Source organism: Diaphorina citri, unplaced genomic scaffold (genome assembly GCF_000475195.1).
Source record: "Diaphorina citri unplaced genomic scaffold, Diaci psyllid genome assembly version 1.1 scaffold800, whole genome shotgun sequence".
Taxonomy (NCBI): domain Eukaryota; kingdom Metazoa; phylum Arthropoda; class Insecta; order Hemiptera; family Psyllidae; genus Diaphorina; species Diaphorina citri.
The window spans coordinates 13,247-24,035 of NW_007378232.1; the positions used below are offsets into that span (position 1 = coordinate 13,247).

At 40.4% G+C, this 10,789-nt stretch overlaps 1 pseudogene; it reads right to left on the reverse strand.

Annotated features, from left to right (window-relative positions):
• Positions 1 to 10,357: 10,357 nt before the first annotated feature.
• On the reverse strand, positions 10,358 to 10,475 carry LOC113468642 (annotated as a pseudogene).
• Between the last annotated feature and the right edge of the window lie 314 nt (positions 10,476 to 10,789).

A 10,789-nucleotide genomic window follows, 5' to 3' on the forward strand; every position in this document is an offset into this window, starting at 1 on the left:
CTTTCGGGACGATAAGACCTTGGCCGTTACAGTTGGTTCCATTTATCAAACCTCTTCGCACAGATTCGCACTGGCCTATACAGGGGGGAGAAAGAAGAAGCGATGGTGCCCGCACTCATGTCTGAAGATTGTAGACCAAAAGTTTTAAAAAGTTGGCCTACGGCGCGGCGCTATGTTAAATTTGAATCTGACTAGGAAAAAAATGTGGACCCCCCTCTCGATATCCCCCCAATACGCCACGGCCTCTTCGGGGGAAAACATAAGACAAACAAAACGAGCGAAACTCGGCCCGTTTATGTGCAAAATCGTCATAACTTGGAATAATAACAATACCTAAGTCATAACATGGAACCTGTTTTATAATTGAGCAGGTATGTAATTTGATGTAGGTATGTTCATATTATTTTATTTACATACGATATATTTAGCACCTTGGTGTGACGTCATATTTTTGGACAAGGGACACAAACGTTGCTTTAAGGTTAGTGAACCTATTCCTAAAGCTATGTCCACACGTATTGGACGGCGGCCGTCGCGTCCATCGATGTCAACTAAAACCGTACACTGCCTTGACAACATACAACATACCTTGATTCACCTCCTCGATCGACGGCAACCACTATGTGTGGACACAGCTTGATAGATAGGTCTGTATTTTTTGTGAAACTTTTCACAAGCATACACTCTGTATTAGCTATTAGAAGCCAAGCCTAGAATATACAGTAGGTATACAATGGCACTGTTCATGTTGAACAACCTGTGTTAGAGAATGAATCACTCATCGTTTGGCATAGACTTGTGCACAGTGATGAATATTTAGAATTTCAGATGACTTACTCAACATATGGATGAAAGCTCAGACATCAGTCCTGAGCAGAATTTATGGCAACCCTACTGATCTAAACCCATGACTGTGAGAGAGCATACCTATACAGTCGTACCTGGATAAACGAGAACCCAAGGGACTAGGTCATTTTTCTCGTTTAAAGAGGTTTCTCGTTTAAGGAGTTTCTCGTTTAAAGAGGTTTCATATAACTTTTTCTCGTTTATAGAAGTTATTAGTAGAGTCGAATAGTGAAGTAGACACGTTCATGAAATGTACCGACAGATTTAAACAAGTTAGAACAATTTCTCGTTTAGAGAGGTCCGGAAATTCAAAATTCTCCTTTATAGAGGCTCGCGAAGCGCTACAGTTTGAAAAAATAGACAAAGATAGAAAAAGTTGACATTTTCTCTTTTACAGAGGTTCGGAGATTTGAATTCTCTTTTTTAGAGGTCCATTTTGCCTTGTTTATAATTATGAGCGTGGGACTTAGCAAAAAAGGGGCCATTTTCTCGTTTATAGAGGTTTTATTTTCTCGTTAAACCAGGTTTTTTGGCCCGAAAATGAAGGGGATTTGAAAATTTCTTGTTTATCCAGGTTTCTCGTTTATCCAGGTCTCGTTTATCCAGGTTCGACTGTATTCATATACAAATACCTAATACCTACCTATATCGCTATGAGTCATATAGTGGAAGATGTATCAACTCAATTATTATTTATCAACTATAATACGTTTAGTTCAACCGGTGTGTCCAAAGTTCCAAACATAGTCAACCGTCGCGTCGATCGACGAGGTGAATCTATGTTGTCGAGTTAGTGTGGACGATTCGATCGACGGGCGGTCGACGATGTGTGGACACACCTTACATAGCAGGAATAGGAAGAAAATGTAAAATCAGATGAAGATCGAAGTGTCAACACCCTAGGACTGATAGTAGTGATCTCTAGTAGCGCGGTCAAACTTTCTTGACTTGGCGGGGCGGAGCGCTACCGCGCTCCTTAATAGTTAGTAGCTATGAAGAAATGAAGGAGATCAGCACAGGATAAAAAGCAAAATGGAAGACTGCACTGCAGCACCAAAAACAGATGGAGGGAACTGTAGCTCCTATCTTCCCGAAACCGAAGAGAGAAGGAGAACAGGATACCAGCCAGCCGTTCCGAGAACGAACCTTATCTCTCTAACACTCGTATTTATGAACAAGAATGATCGTTCTTAGATCAGTCTCAAGTCAAAATTGACCAATCAAATGCCTTGAGACTATGCTTGGCACGAACTTAAGAGCCAGCATTTTGTTCATAAATATGGGTGTTAGATAAAATCTGTTTTATTCGCAAGTTTTCAAGCTAAAGCAAACAGACTGTACAATCGTGCCTACTACCACTACTTATAGGTACCTATCTACCTATTAATGTATAATAGACTGTAATTACCCAATAGTCCCTAGGTAACAAATACATACATATTTACTTATGTATATTATTAATTGATAATTCCCTGCCAGATTCGGGGTGTGACGCGGGGACCTTATGACTAGGATGACGCATAGATTTTCCATAACAGACTCAGAAGCAAAACATGTGATTATGTTATATAGAGAAATAGAAGTATAAACTTATCTGTTAACTTTACCTATGAAATATATATGTAAGACCTTGTTTAGACTGCGGGAGTAAAGGGACTTTTCTGTCTCATTCTGGCAGGATAAACAAGGTATATTCTATCCTATTCTATTCTAATAATAATTAATAATACCTAGTTAATAGTAAAAAAACGAGAAACCAAAACAACGTTTCCCTTGCCAATGTCGGTCGGCACTCGACGCTAAAAAGAGGTGTTTTTTACATGGTTTTACTTAACTTGAGATCTCTGTTTGTTTGTAATTTTTTTTTCCTTTCGGAAACGGAGTGAATTCCGACGGCGTGGCGCACCCTGGTTCCCTGGCGCACCGTGGCGCACCATTCCCTATGGTTTTCGTAGAAGCTCAACCCATCCTTTAGGGCTGTTTGCCCCCTAGGCCTCGGAGTGCTGGGCTTTTTTGGCTTTGACTTTTTACTTTCTACTTTTCCTATGATTTAATCTTCTTCTTTCTCTATTCTTCTTCTCCTCCTTCATTTTTGTCTTCGTTTTCGTCTTCGTCTTTTTCTTCTTCTCCTCCTTCATTTTTGTCTTCGTTTTCGTCTTTTTCTTCTTCTCCTCCTTCATTTTTGTCTTCGTCTTCTTCTTCTTCTCCTTCATTTTTGTCTTTGTTTTCGTTTTCGTCTTCTTCTCCTCCCCCTCCTTCATTTTTGTCTGCGTTTTCGTCTTCTTCAGCTTCTTCTTCTTCTCCTCCTTCATTTTTGTCTTTGTTTTCGTTTTTGTCTTCTTCTTCTTCTTCTTCTTCTCCTCCTCCTCCTCCTCCTTCATTTTTGTCTTCGTTTTCGTCTTCTTCTTCTTCTTCTCCTCCTCCTCCTCCTTCATTTTTGTCTGCGTTTTCGTCTTCTTCAGCTTCTTCTTCTTCTTCTCGACTAATGTATGAATGTTGCTTGTTGATCAGTTATCATGAGATGAGACTGATGAGAGTGTTGATGAGTTATCATGAGATGAGAGTGTTAGTTACTTTCGTTGCATTCTGTGTGGGTTGTCTAATGGGTTCGAGCCCAATTTTATTATCTTTACGATTGAGTCATTTAACTTCTTCTCTTTTTTTTTCTCTTTGTTCAAACCCACGTAGATTTCTTTGCATTTTTTTCGTCATTCGTTGGTATTTCCTCTGAGCTGTGTGAATAATATTGGCTGAGTTGTCTCGATAATATTAGCATTATAGAGCAAAAGGTATTTCCTCGTTATGAACTTATGAATATTTCGCTCATCATCCTTATCTGAGCGCACGGCAGTGCGCCAGGCCAAGTTCCAGTAAGCACGCCTGTGTATCTTTACACGAACCGATTCGCAGGTTTTTCGTGAATATTTCGCTCATCCTTATTCTCTTATTCATCAAACGAAGTTCCATGTTATGACTTAGGTATTGTTATTATTCCAAGTTATGACGATTTTGCACATAAACGGGCCGAGTTTCGCTCGTTTTGTTTGTCTTATGTTTTCCCCCGAAGAGGCCGTGGCGTATTGGGGGGATATCGAGAGGGGGGTCCACATTTTTTTTTATCTCTGCACACCAGAGTAGTAGAGACAGTATCGTGTGAAATGATAACCTGTGTGACCATCACCTCAGGAAATAGCACACTATGGCAGTATGGCACCACACTTAGTCCTTTCTCTTCTACAAGAAGTATACCTACTTACCTACCCAAAAACAATGCTTATGCGACAGCGTAGTTAGCTTTGTTGTTTGATAGTAGCGCGTCTACCTTGTAAGCGCTAGGTCGCGCGTTCAATTCCGCCCGGGGCGGATTTTATTCTGAATTTAGCGGAACGCATTCCTACTATCCTGTCTTTCTTCTTCCTCCGCTTTCGGGACGATAAGACCTTTGGCAGTTATAGTTTACAGTTCTTTCTATCACACCTCTTATTTTCAAAGTCCTTATCCTCACAGGTCTGATGTAATGTTATTTCAGAGACAGTATATCGTGTGAACCGATAACCTGTGTGACCATCACCTCGGGAAATAGCAAATAGCGCACTATGGCTCTACAATCTAGTCCTCTCCCTCTCTCTTCTACAAGAAGTGCATAATATACGCAAAAACAAAGCTTTCAGAGCAAGACTGTGTGTTGTACTGTATTGTAGGTTAAAAAGAACATAGAGGATATAGAGGTAGGTATATTACGTAGGTTAGATAGCTAGGTACTTATATTTATAGCTATCTATCTACTATCACTATCACTATTTACTAGTAAAAACAAGCTAGATAGGTACGAGTAGTAATCAGTACTTCACCTACATATATGTATCTACTCATTGCAATCTTGTTTTGAATAGATCAGTTGCGCTTACTTGGGTGATGTTTCAAAGGTATAGGAAAAATGAGGAACAACGAAATTTTTCTTTTTCTTCTACGACTTCTAGATCCCGCTGATCCCGAGATAAATCAATTAAAAAAATACCGGTAAATCGTGAACTTTGACGTCACGACATACGCTCCCGTAGACAATGACGTCACATCAAATGTCCCGAGCAAAGCACCTTCGCAGGCAACACATTAATGTGTTTGTGCGCATACGTTTCTGCGCATTTCTTTCTGCTCCTCCGCAAGCGTGCTTGCGTACTGGTGCTACCTGGCGGACGAAAAAAACAACTGCGTAAAGTCTGACGTCACTCATCTTTGAACTCTTTCATTAGAACGGAAAATAAAAATTGAATTTTCGACCTTTTACAGTTATTCTTTCGGAGTTTAGCCTACGAACTACAAGTTCGCATTCGTAGCATTTTCTTTGTTTTGAATGACAACAACCTCTTTGTTTCTACGATATAATGTGCCTACTTAGTGGATTCTAATCTTATATTATAAGAACAAAAACTCATTCACAGTTCACATTTCATAGTTCACACACTGATCGCTCTATCTCGAGAACCACAACACCTAGAAAGCTGAAATTTGGTAGGAATATTCCTTTTATGGTCTAGGTGTGCAATAAGAAAGGATTTTGCGAAAATCTAAACCGATCCTGAGATAGGTATGATCAATTTTTCATCGCTAAAATCTCCATAAGAAATACACAGAAAGCAGAGTCTGCGGGAGAGAAAACTTTTCCTCGCTCGCCTAAATTTGAGTTTCGTTTATGTTTTTAGTTTGATAAAAATACAAGTTCGGCCATGCCTTTTCCACAAGCTTGGCCATGCCTCGGGATGAACTAGCGGGATTCCGGAGCGAAGCGACGGAATTCAGCTAGTAATATAATATGAGTGGGAATCTTCTTATATTTTCATGATTGATGTCCTACGAACTATACACGTCTTCTTCTCTGCAAACGTTTTCTGAATCTCAGCATTCGTAGCATTTTCTTTGGTTTGAATGACAACAACCTCTTTTTTCTACGGTAAAATGTACCTACCTACTTAGTGGATTCTAATCCTATATGTACCCACTTACTTAGTGGATACCTATAGCCTATAGTAATCTAGATTCTAGTGCATTCTAGTGGATAGAATTCCACTCATATGGTCCTGTAGTGGAGACATCATACCTGGGATGGCCTCCACTAATCTGTCCTTAGGAATCAGTGGATTCAGTCATTGCAGTGGCGTGAATACGGATAAAATAGTGGATAGGAAAAGAGGATTATCTCATGGCGATTGTCCTTTACGATCCAGGAACGTGCTTGCCTCTGAGTACGTTCTTTCCCAAGATCATTCTCAGAACGATCTGAAGTTCTGAAGAACTTGTTCATAAATACGGGTGTGAGTCTGTCCAGCGGTCTGAGTGTGAGACGCTGAGTGGGCGACATTAGAAGCGATTACAAAAGCGTCTACAAGATTTTTAGCGCGACCTACAGACTGTCCGGGTTCGATTCCCGGCGGGGCCGAGGTTTTTTTTCGGCTCTGTGCTAGAAGTTCTGTACACTCCGCCTCGTAAGAACAATTGAGTAGCTTTAATCGAGTAGCGACCAGTGGCGGCATTACCAGTGTAAAAAGATTATTGAAAGACGGAAATTGATTGCAAAGGAGGCATTTAGTACTGTGATATCCACATAAGTTGTGAAAAAGTTCTGCTTTAACACGAATAATTTGAGATTTGATTGAAAATTGGTCTCACAAAACATTTCATGATATTTATTTATCCATCTTGGACTTCGGCTCTGGTTTATGTTTATATTATTCTTGATCTTGATGTTGACTGGTAAACACAGTGTGATACTGGAAGACTCCGCTGATGGAATATTAAAATGCATTACTAGAGTCAAGACCATTTGAATACCAAGGTTACAACGCTACATATAGGTTGTTCAAAAAAGACGAGTCGTTTAGTGAACTGTAGATTGTAGAACTTCGTAAGGACCCTATATCTGCCGAGTCTTTTAGCAAATGTCTAAATAGGTACTGGGTATAACTACTGTTAGTATAATTACTACTAGTGGTTGACCCGTCCTTTGTACGGGATCAGCGTGGCATAAGAGTCATAACTTTGAGGTGCTGCCATTTTGAATCGGGATAGAATATGACAAATTCACATAGCCTATGTCAACCTCAGTACCTACTCTTCACAACAACCACAAAAAATTTCATCAAAATCGGTCAAGTCGTTTTTTCGTGAAAAGAGGACAACAAACGGTCCATCAGAGTAACAGCGCCGTAACAGACACATGTTTCTGTGTATGCAACAATTTAGTCGAATTTCGCGTTATTTTCATAGTATAACTTCATGTCCAAAGATTCTAAGGCCAGCCACTCAATAGGAGGAAAGCCAGCCGTTCCGAGAACGAACATTATCCCATCAGGATAAAATCCGCCCCGGGCGGGAATCTAACCCGCGGCCTAGCGCTTACAAGGCAGACGCACTACCAACTAAGCTAACTAGGCTGGCCAGGTAGGTAATAGGTTTTAAATTATTATTATCATGTAAAGTGATCGATTAAGGAGTATACAGTTAGCTTTTCAATATGAGGGGATAATTTTTTTAAATTACATTTACCTACACTCAAAAAGTTCCCATTCATTTGCATGTAAATTAAACAAATAAAGCCAGCCTAGTTAGTTTGTTTGGTAGCGCGTCTGCCTTGCCACGGGTTCGATTCCCTCCCGCGGCGGATTTTATCCTAAACAGAAAAACAGATAGATAGGTGGGTACCTACTTGAATTTTACAGAGCACATTAATTCTTTTCTGTGAGGTGTGATCAGAAGAAGAATAGTGTGTGTGGGCAAGAAAGAATTGTATTTCATTTGAAGTGAAGAATGACATAAGTAGGTAGTAGGTACATGATTTTTTTTTTTTTTTTTTTTTTTTTTTTTTTTTTTTTGTTTGAGTGTTTTTTTACTTTTACTTTTTTATCTTGTACCTACCTATGTATGTATCTAGGTATTAGAGGTACCTACATATACATTTGAGTTATGAAATCATACGTGATTACTGAGTAATTGAGTAAGAAGAAAATTAAAAAGAACGGGGAGGAGAAGAAGAAGAAGAAAAGGAAGGAGGAGGAGGAGAAGAAGAAAAAGAAGGAGGAGAAAAAGAAGAAGAAGAAGAAGAAGCAGAAGAAGAAAAAGCAGCAGAAGAAGAAAGAGGAGGAAGATTCCTACTTCCATCTGTTCTCTTTTTACAACCGCAAACTTAGCTCATCCCTGGGTATGAAAAGCTCCCGAAGCAACGTCGCGCGTGGTTGGTATCTGGATGGGGGATGAGAGTGCATAGTGTAGGTAGGTATTTAGGTGTAAGTAATATGTACTTACACCTAAATACCTCACCTCTTCTTTAGTTAGAATACTTACTAAGTATTCTAACCAGGTAGATAGGTAGGTACATTGTATACCAAAAAGTCTGCAGGACTCCGGGCTTATTAGAGGCCCCTTTCAGTCCCTATAAGCTCGCAGTATGCCTTATTCCAAAATTCCGCCGTATAAACAAGGCTTTATTTTAAGTGGCAGGGTGGTTCCCCTATCTAAAGGGGCTCTTCCACCCAACCACTACGCTATTTTAAAAATATAATTATAATTATAAAAAAAACACTCACTTTTATAGGATGAAATGATGAATAATCCTCGATATTTCACTTCACCACTCACTTGGCACTGCCATTCGCGAAACCTTTAGAAAAATGATCAATGAGAGTGCATAGCGTAGGTAGGTAGGTAGGTAGGTATTTAAGGTGTAAATATTCTAACCAGGTACCTAGGTACATAAAGTACCAAAAAGTCTGCAGGACTCCGGGCCTTTTCAGTCCTATAAGCTCGGAGTATGCCTTATTCCAAAATTCCGCCGTATAAACAAGGCTTTATTTTAAGTGGCAGGGTCGTTCCCCTATCTAAAGGGGCTCTTCCACCCAACCACTACGCTATTTTAAAAATATGGTAATTATGCAGAAGTCACGTCCGTGGAAAAGAAAAGCTCCTTTTTGTATTTAACCTAACCCTATAATAACACTAATCACTGCTCTAATTTTGAAAACTCCTTCTTGCGTTTAACCTAACCCTATATGTAATTACACTGGTCACTGCTTGTTGTGCCAGTTCCTTTGGTAGCAATATTCCACGGACGTGACTTCTGCACAAGTACCAAAAATGTAAAAAAAACACTCACTTTTATAGGATGAAATGATGAATAATCCTCGATATTTCACTTCACCACTCACTTGGCACTGCCATTCGCGAAACTCTCTCGATGTTAAATGAACTATGCAAGATATCGAGTAAGACTGAGCTGAGTTGTATTACTGAGTGGCTGATTAGGTCTTGAGAGAACACTCAGACTTTATGAGTCATCGAGATAGTGAAGGTACCCCTACCCAATACCTATACAGACCTATATAGGTGATGGTATTTGGTGTATTGGAGATTATAAAGAACAAAAGAAGAAGTAGAGGAAAAAGAAGAAAGAAGAAGAGGAGAGGAAGAAGGAGGAGGAGAAGAAGAAGAAGAAGGAGGAGAAGAAGAAGGAGAAGGAGGAAAAGAAGAAGAAGAAGAAGAAGAAGAAGAAGGAGAAGCCACTGTGGGCCAGACTCGGACAATTTTGAGCATCCCCCCCCCGTCCATTAGTGTTTGGACCTTGGGATAGAAGGTAGGTATAACCCCTACCTAATACCTATACAGACCTATAGAGGTGATGGTATTTGGTGTACATATTGGAGATTATAAAGAACAAAAGAAGAAGTAGAGGAAAAAGAAGAAAGAAGAAGAGGAGGAGAAGAAGAAGAAGAAGGAGGAAAAGAAGAAGAAGGAGAAGCCACTGTGGGCCAGACTCGGACAATTTTGAGCATCCCCCCCCCGTCCATTAGTGTTTGGACCTTGGGCCCCCCCCTCGACAAAATCCTGGATACGGCCCTGGGAGGAGGAGAAGAAGAGGAAGAAGGAGAAGAAGAAGAAGAAGAAGAAGAAGAAGAAGAAGAAGAAGAAGAAGAAGAAGAAGAAACGACAACTTATTAGTCAGAAACTTAAACTGAAAACTGGTTCGAGAGAATCCAATTGACCAATCAAGTGTCAAATGGTACGAAGGCCATGTAGCCAGCCTAGAGCCTAGTTAGTTTGGTTGGTAATGCGTCTGCCTTGTAGGCGCTAGGCCGCGGGTTCAATTCCCGACCGGGGCGGATTTTATCCTAAACGGATAATGTTTGTTTTCCGAACGGCTGGCTTTCTCCTATCCTGTATTCCTTCTCTCTTCGATTTCGGGACGATAAGACCATAGCAGTTACAGTTCCCTAAAAAACCTTAAAAAAAAAAAAAAAAAAAAAAAAAAAAAAAAAAAAGAAGGCCGTGTAGTGAAAGATATTTGCCTTGGTGTAGTGGTTAGAACGCTCGCCTGGTTAACCGAAGGGCGCGGGTTCGAGTAGGTAAGAGGTTTTAACGTCACTTGTAACTTTTAGGTCTTCTCGTGACGGGGGTTTTACTCACCATTCGGCGATAAGCTACCCGCCTCCTCAAATTAAACTCAGCCTGAATGGAGCCGGGAACCCAGCAGCACGCGATTCCCCAGATGGTCACCCATCCAGGTACTAACCACGTGCAACGTTGCTTAACTTCAGTGATCCGTGGGGAACTGGTGTATTCACCGTTCTATCGCCCCTGGTGGGTTCAAAATCCTAGCTTTCAGCTTTAGTATTAGTACACCTACCTACATAGGAAGGTACCTAAATTATCATGGACGGTAGCACGCCTGCGTTGTAAGCGCTAGGTTATGGGTTCGAATCACGCCCGGGGTGAACTTCTTAAAGAGATGAGGTTTGATCTCCAACGATAAGGCCTGCCTTGTTACGGTTCCCTATATCAACCTCTTGAAGGTGAAAGACACACCCACTTTCTTCTGTTAATCTTTGACTCACAAAGTAAAAAACATTTCATTTTGTAAATTTTAAATTACCTATTAACGAAAACGTAAGAGTGC